The sequence below is a fragment of the Microplitis demolitor genome, chromosome 7, assembly GCF_026212275.2.
Source record: "Microplitis demolitor isolate Queensland-Clemson2020A chromosome 7, iyMicDemo2.1a, whole genome shotgun sequence".
Lineage (NCBI taxonomy): Eukaryota > Metazoa > Arthropoda > Insecta > Hymenoptera > Braconidae > Microplitis > Microplitis demolitor.
In genome coordinates this window covers 15662619-15675573 of record NC_068551.1, presented here as the reverse complement: position 1 = coordinate 15675573, position 12955 = coordinate 15662619, and the positions used below count along the sequence as shown (strand labels likewise).

Below are 12955 nucleotides of genomic sequence, written 5' to 3'. Positions count from 1 at the left end.
TGTATCAGACATCAAACTACTTGAAACTTTTACTATCGATATCTCTGTGAGAAACGCAAGTACAAGAAATTCAAAAAGTGACACTGACGCGTATTTCAAATATCTTTTCACATATTTTCGACTATTTTCATCCAATGTTTTTCTAAAGTTATAATTTTGAAACTAATTCTCCAATAAGTTCTCTCATAAATGTATATTAATATAAATTGATAGAATTCACTTATTTATATCATTTTTAAATGCTCTACTCGTGCATTTTTTCTTTCTCAATAAAATTATAAGAACATATTTAATCATAATTATTAATAAAATGAAGAAAACATTACATGTATTTATATTAACAAAGTCTATATGTGCATTTTTTTATTTTTTTCATTTTTCAAATTGTATCCGTAAATGTTAATTATTTTCTCATTAGACAAATTTTTATATTAGCATATACTTATAAAAAAATTGATAAAAATAAAAAAACGTCAGGCAAATAATTATATTCCTAAATACTACCTGTACATCTTTTTATTTTTTCATTTTTTAAATTATAATAATTATTTTTCCAATAGAATAACTTTTATATTGACGTATATCTATGAAAATAATTTATATAAATAAAAAAAAGGCCATCCGACAGCCAAAATGGTATGTAGATTTTCCAATTTATCTATGTAAAAAGTTTCACACATACATATCTTGTGATACATGTTAATGAATAGTCATATCATGAAATTAGGCTCGTTTTTTAAGTGAGGGTAAAAAAAGACAACAACTATTTTCGATAGAGAATTTCAGATAGTTAATTTGACAAAACATTATATAAGTAATATACCACACTAACCTTCACGTAAACAAAGTATAGAAAATTTAATTGGTTTGAGATTATAATTGTAATCGCTATTACGATGACAAGACCAGCTAGTGATAGTACGTACAGGTATGATGAAAATGTCATAAATAATAAAAGAAATTCTTTTAAACTATAAATTAGCTGTGAAATTTACAGGTTATTGTGTTTACAATAAGATACAACTGACGAAATTGTATCGCAATGGAAAATGCATAAGTTATGTGTAATGAACACCATATTTTCCACATTTTTTGATTCTATTAAAATTTTCAAGGCTATCAAATCATTGGAAGAAATGGTCAAAACATAAAGTTTAAGGTCAAAAATTAAAGCTTACTAATCAAGCTTTAAAATAATTTTTACTGAAATTGTCTATCAGTTATAGTTTTAATGTTATATGAACTTGAAAGTGGATAAAAACTAATTTTTTCGAAAAATCGTGGAAATTTAAAACAGCCATAACTTCTAAACTAATTGATCGATTTAGCCCATCTTCGAATTTAACCGTGATAATCGCCCTTAGAATAAGTGTGAAAAATTTGATTAAGATCTGATAAGATTGTAGACGTAATCGTGTCTACACGTAATATATATATATATATATATATATATATATATTAGATTGTTTCAAATTAGGGGGCTATTTTTTTTTTTATGAACATTGAAAAATCGAAAGGGTATCGTAAAATATATTGACAGTTAAATTTTAAGCTCTTAATATTGATACTTAGAGGTGGCTATTGATAATTTTTGATTTTTCATTTAGTTACATGGTAAAAAATATATAATTTCCCAAAAAAATCAAGATACAAAAAATCTCTTCCTCAACATTTTCTAGCAAATTCACTGATCTACAAAAAAGGTCTTTTATGATTTTTGCATAAATTCAACCATTCACAAGCTATTTGACGTCAAAGTTAAATAAAATTCAAAGAACTTGTTTTTGCTCGTTCTGAATTTTATACCATGCCAACCAATGAGAATTCAGAGAGTTTCAATACAGTTTCTTGTAGGAAATTGAATGCTCTACAAAAAAGTCACTTATCATTTTTTGATAAATCTATTTGTTTAAAAGTTATTGGAGCTTAAAGTCAAGTTAGAGTAAATTTCGAGATCTTCTTACTTTTTCGGTGAAACTATCAGATTTATTACAAAATGTTGTAAGGTCTTTATTGTTGACAATTTTATTCTCTACAAATTATTATCAGTCAAGTTTTTTCAAATTCCGCATTGTTTTCTAGTTATTTTCGTTTTAATTTCAAGCTCGTAAAAAAGTGGTTCTGATCGATTTCAAGAGCTCCACAGCTCTAGTATATTTATCTATGGGGCGTTCCACGCCAAATCGAACACTATTTAGCTTTTGCATCTCGGATTTTTTTAAAACTTTTTTATCTTTTAGTATTGGTTGAAAGAGGCTCTCATGATTTTTTTCAAATTTTTTCCTCCATCCATTTTCGAGATATCAAATTTTGAAAAATATAGAGATTTTTTTTTTCAAATGCCTACAACTTCGTGAAAAGTGGTTTAAATAAAATTTTCATAGAGACAAAATATGTTTGTTTTTAGACACCTTTTCAGTAAAAAATAAAAAAAAATTTTTTTGAACCACGCTACTAATGAAATTTTAAATTTTAAGTATAAATTGTCGATTTACAAAAAACACGTACTGATCGATTTTCCTTATAATTTTTCACAGCAAACTGTCACCTTTTCTACAACTTTTTCAGCGATGCTCATAATGGGATAACGATGGGATCTATTTTTTTTTCGATTTTTTAAATTTCACATTCCAGTTTTTTTTAAAAAAAATGTGTAAAAAAATATCATGCTCAGGATTTACTATTAATAATTATCTGACACACAATTATCATCAAAATTTTCAAATTCTATTTCCACAGAAAAATTATTAAACGTGTAAGGAAATAGATGTAAATTAATAATACTTTTTCTGTGGAAATAAAATTTGAAAATTTTGATGATAATTGTGTGTCAGATAATTATTAATAGTAAATCCTGAGCATGATATTTTTTTACACATTTTTTTTTAAAAAAAACTGGAATGTGAAATTTAAAAAATCGAAAAAAAAATAGATCCCATCGTCATCCCATTATGAGCATCGCTGAAAAAGTTGTAGAAAAGGTGACAGTTTGCTGTGAAAAATTATAAGGAAAATCGATCAGTACGTGTTTTTTGTAAATCGACAATTTATACTTAAAATTTAAAATTTCATTAGTAGCGTGGTTCAAAAAAATTTTTTTTTATTTTTTACTGAAAAGATGTCTAAAAACAAACATATTTTGTCTCTATGAAAATTTTATTTAAACCACTTTTCGCGAAGTTGTAGGCATTTGAAAAAAAAAAATCTCTATATTTTTCAAAATTTGATATCTCGAAAAAGGTTGGAGGAAAAAATTTGAAAAAAATCATGAGGGCCTCTTTTAACCAATACTAAAAGATAAAAAAGTTTCCAAAAAATCGGAGATGCAAAAGCTAAATGGTGTCCGATTTGGCATGGAACGCCCCCTATACATACATATATAAATTTTTCAACGAATGGTATTTTCGAACTCTACTTAACTAATTATGATAGGTTATGACAAAATTCTTTGAAAAATCAACCATGAAGACAAATACAAAACCTAGATTTTTAAAAATGTCTACCTAAAAATGAAGGGCACGTGTTTATACTCTCAAATACTACTTGTGCTTTAAAATTCAAAATTCCTTTTTTTACTTGAGAAATATATATGCTTGAAAAAAATTTTTTTTATTATTTAAAGTATGTTGAAATTATTTTAATATGAAAAGCACAAAAATATTTATGATATTAAAAAATCAACTTATTTTTAATATTTAAAATACGTGTTTTCAATTTCAAATTTTTATTATTTTCTATATATTTACATTGAAAATTTTTTACTATCATTAGTGTGATAACATTAAAAAATTATAAACTACTCCTTATCCATTCACTGCATAAAAAAAAAATGTATTTGAATTTTTTTTTTTTGCATTTGTTTGTTTGTTTCGCTGAAATAATTTAAACAAATATAGTGAGAATGTTTTTCACATTTTTCGCACATAATCCAATCAGGGTCTAACTATTTCTCTCTGCCCACAACTAAGGTACTGATCATATACGTTCAAAGATGTTTCCAGGACTAATCGTTTTAATCTATTTCGCAGCATCATCGGATCAAACTTTAATTGTAAATAAATTACCATTTAGTATTTCTTCTATAAAATGAAGGAAAAATATCCCACAGTAGAAGCTGTCTGATAGAATGGGATATTTGTTTTTACTTATAGTCTGTTCATAATTGGAGCATGGAAATACTTCTTCTTAGCGAAATATGAAGCTCGCTAAGAGATTGCCGATTTCACTGGGATTCAATTTCAAAGGATCCATATAATAAATATGTTTATTTTTAATATTAGCATAAAAAGAACCCAGTGATAATTGTTTACATTAAGTGGGAAAAAAATTGATGATTTTTTATTTCACATTTGATGTAAATTTTCGAAAAATCCTTGCCTAATACCTGTACATTTTTTTAGTAAAATAAACTTCTTCAACTTACATGACGTAAACCCAACATAACGACTAACAGATGATTCGGTAATAAAAACATTTGCACAATAATCAATAACTCCATTAGATAGCCATACGTTATTGTATAATGTGCAATAATCTTCATAAATTCCAAACTTTATTATTACCATTAAATACTTTGACGAATAATACAAAATATAGCCGAGTGACGTTTGGTGCAAAATACTAATTTTCATTTTCAATTATCCGATTGTCTGAATTAATCATTTAAAATGACGGTCGATTATCATTAGAGTAGCGTTATATTTAGATTGATCGTAGTTTGATAGGTGGTTTCTCTTTTTTTATATTTCTTGTTTACGCCGTTTCCAAACTTCGTCAGACTCTAAGTTGTCTGGCTCATTATTTGGTTTGGTTTGTTTTTTGACTGCTTTTACATATACACTTGGTTCTTCGAATCCCAACTCATTATAGACTGCTTGTAAAGATATTTCTAGTATATCAATATAAGATCCAACTTGCAAATCATTATCACCGCTATTTTAACTTGCTTAAAATGTTTTACTTCCGTTTGTATAGTGGCTTATAGTTTTTGTTAAAAAAATAGTCCAAAAGATGAGACAAGCAATTTCTTTGTTTTTCAAAAAAATTGATTTAAAAAAAAATTTTTTCTTTCGACATTTTGCATCTTTATCATCTTAGAAATGATTCCGATGTTAAGATAATCAATTATGAAGATGATGAGGAAACAAAATATCAAAAAAAAAATTTTTTTTAAATCAATTTTCTTGGAAAAAAAAAAAAAAAAAAAAAAAAAAAAAAAAAAAAAAAAATCAACTTTTTCAAATTATTACATTTTTTGATTAAAGAAATTAAGCTTGTCACTAAAAAAAATTTTTTTTGACACTGGAGAAATGATTGAAAACAAAAGAAGTGCTCATTATGCGATTTTTGGCAAATCGATAAATTTAAACGTTTGGAACACTCAGAAAGAAAAATCGCAGCGCTTTGAAATTTTCAGGGTTTTTTCAGGACACTTTTAGGTTGAAAAAAAAACCGACGGTATCCTTTGTTTATCCGTTATATCCAAAGATACAATGATTTGTGAATATCCTTAAATATGCAAATTTTTACTTGATTTTTAATAAACATTATTACTTCAAAAAAAATTTTTCCATCTAAAGCCACTAATTTTGCCTTATAGAGAAAGTTGGGGGCCATGCCCACAACTTTTATCTGTTTTCGAGCTCCTTGAACTTGAAAACATTGTTGTAAAGACATTTTCGAGCTCTTCGAGCTTACACAACAAAGTTTTTAGTACTTGCATTCCTTGCAGAGATATTGATCGTTAAAGTTTTAAGTTGTCTGATGTCTGCTACATCCATACTCATATAAATATCGAAATATTATAGAAAATCATGAATTTTTTGTTTTTATATTTATTAATATGGATTATATATATATATATATATATATATATATATATATATATATATATATATATATATATATGCATTATATGAATATATTTATAAAAATTACTGAATGCAATATAAAATTGAAGGCAAAAAAATTTGTTCAATCAACAGTGCTCAAACATAATGTATACGAAAAATTTTCAATGTTTTTCATAAAACTATCATAGTAATTCTGTTATTTTGTGAGACTTCAATTTTTTACTTTTTTGAGTACTCTGTGATAATTTCATTTTATTTATTACCTCATAACCTGAGATATATTCCATCAACCTGTCATTTTATTCATGTACTTTGCATAATTTTTAAAGCTGTAAATTCGCAAATTATCATTAAAAGTAAAAAAATAACTGTTTTATTGAAACGTCAATCCGTTATTAGCTGAAGTAAAGATTTTGAAGTTTATTAAGAGTTCGATTTTTATTTATCTGAGCATAGAACACATTATATTAACAAAAACATGTTCTTTTTATCAGCAGTTGAGATTTTGTTTCATGTTGATCAAGGTTGATATTTTTATTGAGAAACGATTTTTTAGTTCTGGAAGATAACTACTTACTTAATGATAGTACGCAATATACAGGAAAAGAAAGAAAGTTTCTTGCTCCTGACAAATAAAGGACCTTAATTATAATTTAATTTTTGAACGGTGGGTCTGATCCAAACCTAAATGAAATTCGATTATCCACTTTAGCATAATAATATAAAAAGTGTATAAGTACACCCACAAAGGTTTTTTTGTAATACAGTTTCTTTAATTTTGTTCTCTAAAAGCGTCATACAGTCGTTTCACAAAGTAAATAGGTTTACTAGCCTGCCGCACAGATATTCTTTTACATTACATGAATCTACTGTAAATTTTTTTTGGTTATTACGGAACGAAACTAAGTAACAAGCAAACTATAATCAAACCAAAACTTTGTCGCAAGGAGGATAATTTTCGAACAGCAGATTTTAATTTTTACATTTCTAATTTTTGCCCCGTCCTCCTACTTCTTATAAAAGTGGGAGGTGTCTATCTACTGCCGTGTATTTCGTAACTTAGATTCTAAGAATTTCAAGGTCTTCGTTGTCAAAGTTAGTGAGAGAGAGAGAGAGAGAGAGAGAGAGAGAGAGAGAGAGAGAGAGAGAGAGAGAGAGAGAGAGAGAGAGAGAGTCATTGTACTTGAATCACTGGATTCACAAAGAAAGAGTTATATCCCCACTTGACTATTGACACTGTACAAGGTTACATAAGTATGAATGTGTTTGTAAGTTTAAGAGTTTAGAATAGTTGTGTACTACTTGAAAAAAATGATTCCAGTAAAATAATTTATCAGAAGAATCCCTCGGTGGAATGAATAATTAATTACTTATCAATAAATAATATTACTGCAATAATTATATTTATGTGGGTATATATAAAAATACCCAACGAACAAAAACTGAAAAAAGATACAGAGCAGTTCAATGAAAAGACTAAACAATTGTATTTTTTTTTTTTGAAATCAGAAAATTTCATCAAAACTTAGAAACAATTCATATTGTGAAGTTATTATTCATCGGAAGAAAATAGCAACGATGCTAATAAAGTTATTATTGAATCACTAAGTCTACTTGATTCAATTAGAATATAACACTTCGTCATACCATATGCTCGGATAGCTCAGTCGGTAGAGCATCAGACTTTTAATCTGAGGGTCCAGGGTTCAAGTCCCTGTTCGAGCGATAATTTTTTTTTTTTTTTTATTTGTTATCTTCTTGAAGTTCGATGTAAGTATATTTGGGTGTCCATTTGGTTCAAAATGCTTTTTGTTTTAAGGGAGCTCCCTAAATCATTAGCTTCAACCCTCAAAAAAAATTTCTGGAAAAAAAAAGAAATATATATATATATATATATATATATATATATATATATATATATTTCCCGAGTTCATTTAATACATCCCATTTGATGTTTCTCTTATTTAGGTAACATAAGGTTTTCTTACCTCTTGAATTTGAATTTTTTTCTACTAAGTATACTTGAATTACATGATTATTAATTATTGCTCATTTCATATATATAAATATCTTTCTGAAGAAGTGATTATCATGTTAGTGAAAAAAAAAATTTTTCATGTTATAAATTAACGTTTTAATTTTTAATTTTTGATTTATTAGGTGATTATTGTTAAAATAAAATGTTAAAGATAAAAAAAAAATTTTTCATTTTAAATTATAAGGGGGTCATGTAGGGAATTTACTCAAGTTTTTAACGCCACTCTCAAATTTACTGTGCGATTATTGGTACTTGAAATATCGATGATCAAAGCGAGAAGGATCATTTTTTGTTTGAAGGCTGATATCTCTGCGACAAATTGTCCTACGAGATAAAAAAAAGCCCAATTAAAGCTGAATAAATTTGCTAAACGACCTATGCGTTAGTTTAGTTAAAATAATTTTTTAGCGGCCCGTGAACTCTCTTAAAGTAAAGAAAAAATTTTGAAAATTTTTTTCTCGCGGTATTTCTCATGTGTTTGTACAATAGCTGAAACTCCAAAAAAATTTTGATGAAAATGCGCCGAAACTAGAGATTTCTAGCTATAAAACGCTTATTTTTGAATCCCGATACGATTATTTTTCACGAAGTTACAGCCTTGCAAAAATTACTGAATAATTTCTAAAATTTTTCTGCTCCTTCAATTTATGACATGAGTGTATTTTGATGTCAGTTTACTGTTAAGTAGTTATTGATATTAGGGTGTTCGAAACCATCGATACTGTTACACTGATAGAAGGATTTGTTTAGGAGTAATAAATTGATTTATTAAATTTTTCTCAACTGACTTTTTTGGATTTAACAAATATTTAGTAATTATTAACAATATTTATTATAATGAAATAAGTAACTTCTTTATTATTAAGAAATATTTTTAATGCTAACAAAGCCTTATTAACATAAAAGAAATATTTGTTAGCACCAAACAAGGCTTGTTAATATTTAATAAATATTTCTTAGACGAATTTGTCGGTAGAGGGCTACACACGAGCCTGTAGTGGTGTACAAGTATTAAAAAAGCTATATGTGTGTGTCGTTGCGACGTCATATTGTTTACTCCGTTCTAGCTTGCATTGTTGGTTAAACGTAACCTACAACTGAAGCTCTCATATACTTAAATAATATTTATATCAGAAGTATTTTGTAAATTGTCATCCATATTATAACTATGAAAATATGGAAGCCTTGTTAATTTTATTCAGTTCAATTTTAATCAAATATAAAACCATTAAAAACACATGTACTATCAAACGGATTTTATGTTATTTCTCAGCGTAGTTTAATATAAGAAATTTTAATTTGTTTATTCTAGTTATAGTGTTAATTACTATGAAATTGTATTTTGAAATTAAAAGAACAGAAAATTTTATACGATGGTTGTTTTAGTTATTTTTGTTTATAAATACAAATATTAATGAATGTGTGTAGCTGCATGCAAAAACATATATAGATATATATTCTTGAACTGTGTGATTTTATGAATTAAATTTTAATAAATAAGTTAATAGATAATTTCTTAAATATAAAAAAAAAATTTGTTCAAATAATAAAAAATATATTAAATATAAAATATTCATTTATTAATTATTAAAAAGTGATTCATTAAATGTTAAAAAGTGATTTATTAAATACTAATAAATCATTTTTTAAATGGAAAGAAATCGTTTATTAAATATTAACAAATCGTTTATTAGATGCTAAGAAATATTTATTAAATACAAAAAAATGATGTTTAAGAAATGATTTGTTAAATATTAATAAATATTTCTTAAATAAAGCTCCGTTAAGAAATAATTTGTTAAATATTAACAAATCTTTTTTAATACTAAGAAATCCTTCTATCAGTGTATATTGTTATTTCCTAACATTGAAGAATGGACCCAGTAATAAAATCGGTAATATTTTTATTTGTAATTCTCTGGTTATATAGAATAAACAATTGAGTAATGAAAATAGAAATACCCTTTTAATCTGTATTCGTCCAGTATGTTGTCTTGACAATTGATTTTATAACCTTCAATATCATATCGAAAATGATAAGTAAGCAAAATATAAAAAAAAAAAATTTTTTTGAAATCAATTTTCTCGAAAAAAAAAAATTAAAAAAAAAAAATGTTCTTTTTTTTTTCAATAATTACTGTTTTCGATTAAAGAAATAAAGCTTGTCACTACAAAAAACTTTTTGAGAATAAAGAAATGAATGAAAACCAAAGAATCGCTCCGTATGCGATTTTTGGCAAAATCGATAAATTGAAAGCTTCGGAACACTAAGAAAGAAAAATGGCAATTTTTACCTGTTTTTTAATAAACATTATCGTTTCAAAAAAAAAAAAAAAAAAATTCCATCAAAAGCCACTAATTTTACCTTATAGAGAATGTTTTCCAGTTTTCAAAACCCTACTTCCATTCTCTGTACGGCCAATATGTCCGGAGTTTCTGATTATCAAATCCAAAATAAAGTTTTTTGCTTTGATCAATGATAACTCGGCGCCAAATTGTCGTAGAGACTTTTCGAGGCCGGCAAATTAAAGGGCATAAAATGTCCTAGAAGAGACCTACGGTCAGATTATAAAAAAAAATTTATTAAAGCCCATTGACTTGTTGGAAGACGAGCAAAAATTTGGAATATTTTTTTTCGTCGGTTTTCTTAAGATTACTCCGGAACCGTGCATAATAAAAAATTTGAAGTCCAGATCTGAAAACTAGAAAATTGAGGGTAAAATTTTCTTTTTTTTTATTTTTACTCTACACCATTTTTCACCGAATTGCAGCATGTTGAAAATCATCCCAAAATTGAGAATTTTTTTTATATCGCTTAATTTTTGTGACCAGTGGATATGAAAATAATATAAATAGCAACTCCCACAACTGCTTGAATAACCTAAGCTCCTAATCCATTCACTCCCCATCTCCTACAAAACTAATCAGATGATCGACACAGTTGATAGTGAGTTTTTACACAATATCTCCAGCACCTCGCATCCAGTTGGTGCGTACGCGGAAGCCCAATTAAATCGAATTATAACCACAATGAAATTGCGGTGACCACCACATTTAACAAAATTGATTTTAAATATATTTTTTTTTAACTCCCCGCTAAGAGAATTGAAAATTTTCAAAAATTCGGGAAGTTATTTGTTTTAGTCCGATTTTTGACAATCGAATTGATATTAGATCTTGACGTTTTGAGGTTCTAGGAAGCCATTTTGAGGGTGCGTTCGCAGATATTACAAATATTCTAATCCCTTTGCTGTTGAAATGCGATCTTTTAAATACTTGGATACCAGTTGTGCTGTCTACTTTACCTAGATTAAGTTAAGGTTAATTATATTAGTATTTCCCCAAATTTTATGATCCCTACTGTAACCGTAGACTAGAGGCTATAGATATATTGTGAGCAACCAATAGTAGAGATTACTTTAAACCACACTTCCTTCTCTTTCCTCATCATGACCTTTTCGATTGGACATTTTATTTCTAGTGTATCATTTTTTCTTTAACACCTACTAATAATTATAACAATACCCTTTAAATGAGATAAATTTGATTAAATCTGGCGCTCGTGCGTGTGCACCTACGACTCGTGTTAAGAACATTGTGCTTCCCGGATAAAGACTCACCTAACCCCGACTCGCTATGCAATGTACTATTGTTCTACTTCTTCAAAATATTTATTGAAGAATAAAAATTATCCAAAAACTTATTCAAAAGTTATCAAAGATAAAACAGAAAGTTATGCAAACATTCTTTATATAATGAGTGAAGTTTGAAAATTTCGTATAATAATAAAGAAAATAATGTTGAAAGCAGTAACTTTGTATTAATAAAAAATTATATATAAATTAGTTGTAAGCCCTAAAAGTTTTATTAACAAAAAACAGCCATACGAAACCAAAAACACAACTTTAAAACTCAACGGTTCGTCTTTAGAACCATAAATTATAAGATTAGTCCGTGCTTTCAAAGTTCGGTCCACATCTGCGACAACTAAATTTTGTTTTTTTTTTTTTTAATAAGACTTTTGGTGTCATAAATAATATAAACAGAATGTCTCAAGTATCCATAAAAGCTTATAAGAGTGAAGTGAAAAAAAAATTTCTGTAATCCTTAAACCTTTAAAATTTTTGAGTGGAATCAGTCTGAATTCTATGCTCGGAAATTGCAGATCGTGTATTTGTTGTCACCAAAGTTTATTTAAAATTAAATATTATTTCGTTTTTAACAAATTTTTTGGATAAAATCGACAGTTATTGTAAATATAAAGTGAATAAATAGGTACTGAAATGATCAATATTCGTTTAATTTGTCGGACTTCTCAATCAATCACAATGTTTGATAAGTGAGTAAGTTTCATTTTTTTTTCCTTGTCTTTTCTTATGTCACTAAAAACTTTCCTAAACCTCCACACTCATAGAAAAATTTCACAGCATTTAAAAATATTCCTTAGTATTTAAGGAATTATTTCTTAAATATCATTTCTTTGGATTTAACGAATATTTCTTGAATAGTAAGAAATATTTTTAAATGTCAAGAAATTCTTCTATCAGTATAGATAATTAAGTTTCATTTTCTGAATTAAATCGATCGTTATACACAATACCTTAAAAAACTTAACGATTGGAGTAGATGGAGTTTATATACTTAATTTACCTACCGATAATAATTAAAATTAGCATTAATGTATTAAGCTGCGTAAAGGGCGATTAGTACTAAAATATGTAACTACCATATTCATCCATCTACATGCCGGCGTAGTTAATTTTTCTCAACGTCGTTCAGTTGACGTAACTTGGCAACTTATCTCGATTTTCTAAAATCTTTATTGCACTGAAAAAAAAAATTTTTTTCTGAACTAGAAACAAATAGTTAAATAAGACTTCCACTATAAACTGCAGTTTTATCAACTGATATAATATTGTTGACCGTAACAGAAAAGTATAGCTGAGATGACTATTTATTAGTAAATTTACCTATTTTCAATTCAGCATGAGCAAAAGCGTTCGATTACAACAATTACAAAGTAATCATAAAAAATATAGTGTATGACTCAGGATGAAATACGATT

General features: G+C 26.9%; 1 non-coding gene across 1 annotated transcript; it reads left to right on the top strand.

Moving 5' to 3' along the window:
• Nucleotides 1–7504: 7504 nt before the first annotated feature.
• Nucleotides 7505–7577, top strand: Trnak-uuu (transfer RNA lysine (anticodon UUU)). Its single transcript has one exon. It is a non-coding gene; the product is annotated as a tRNA-Lys (tRNA).
• Nucleotides 7578–12955: the final 5378 nt, after the last annotated feature.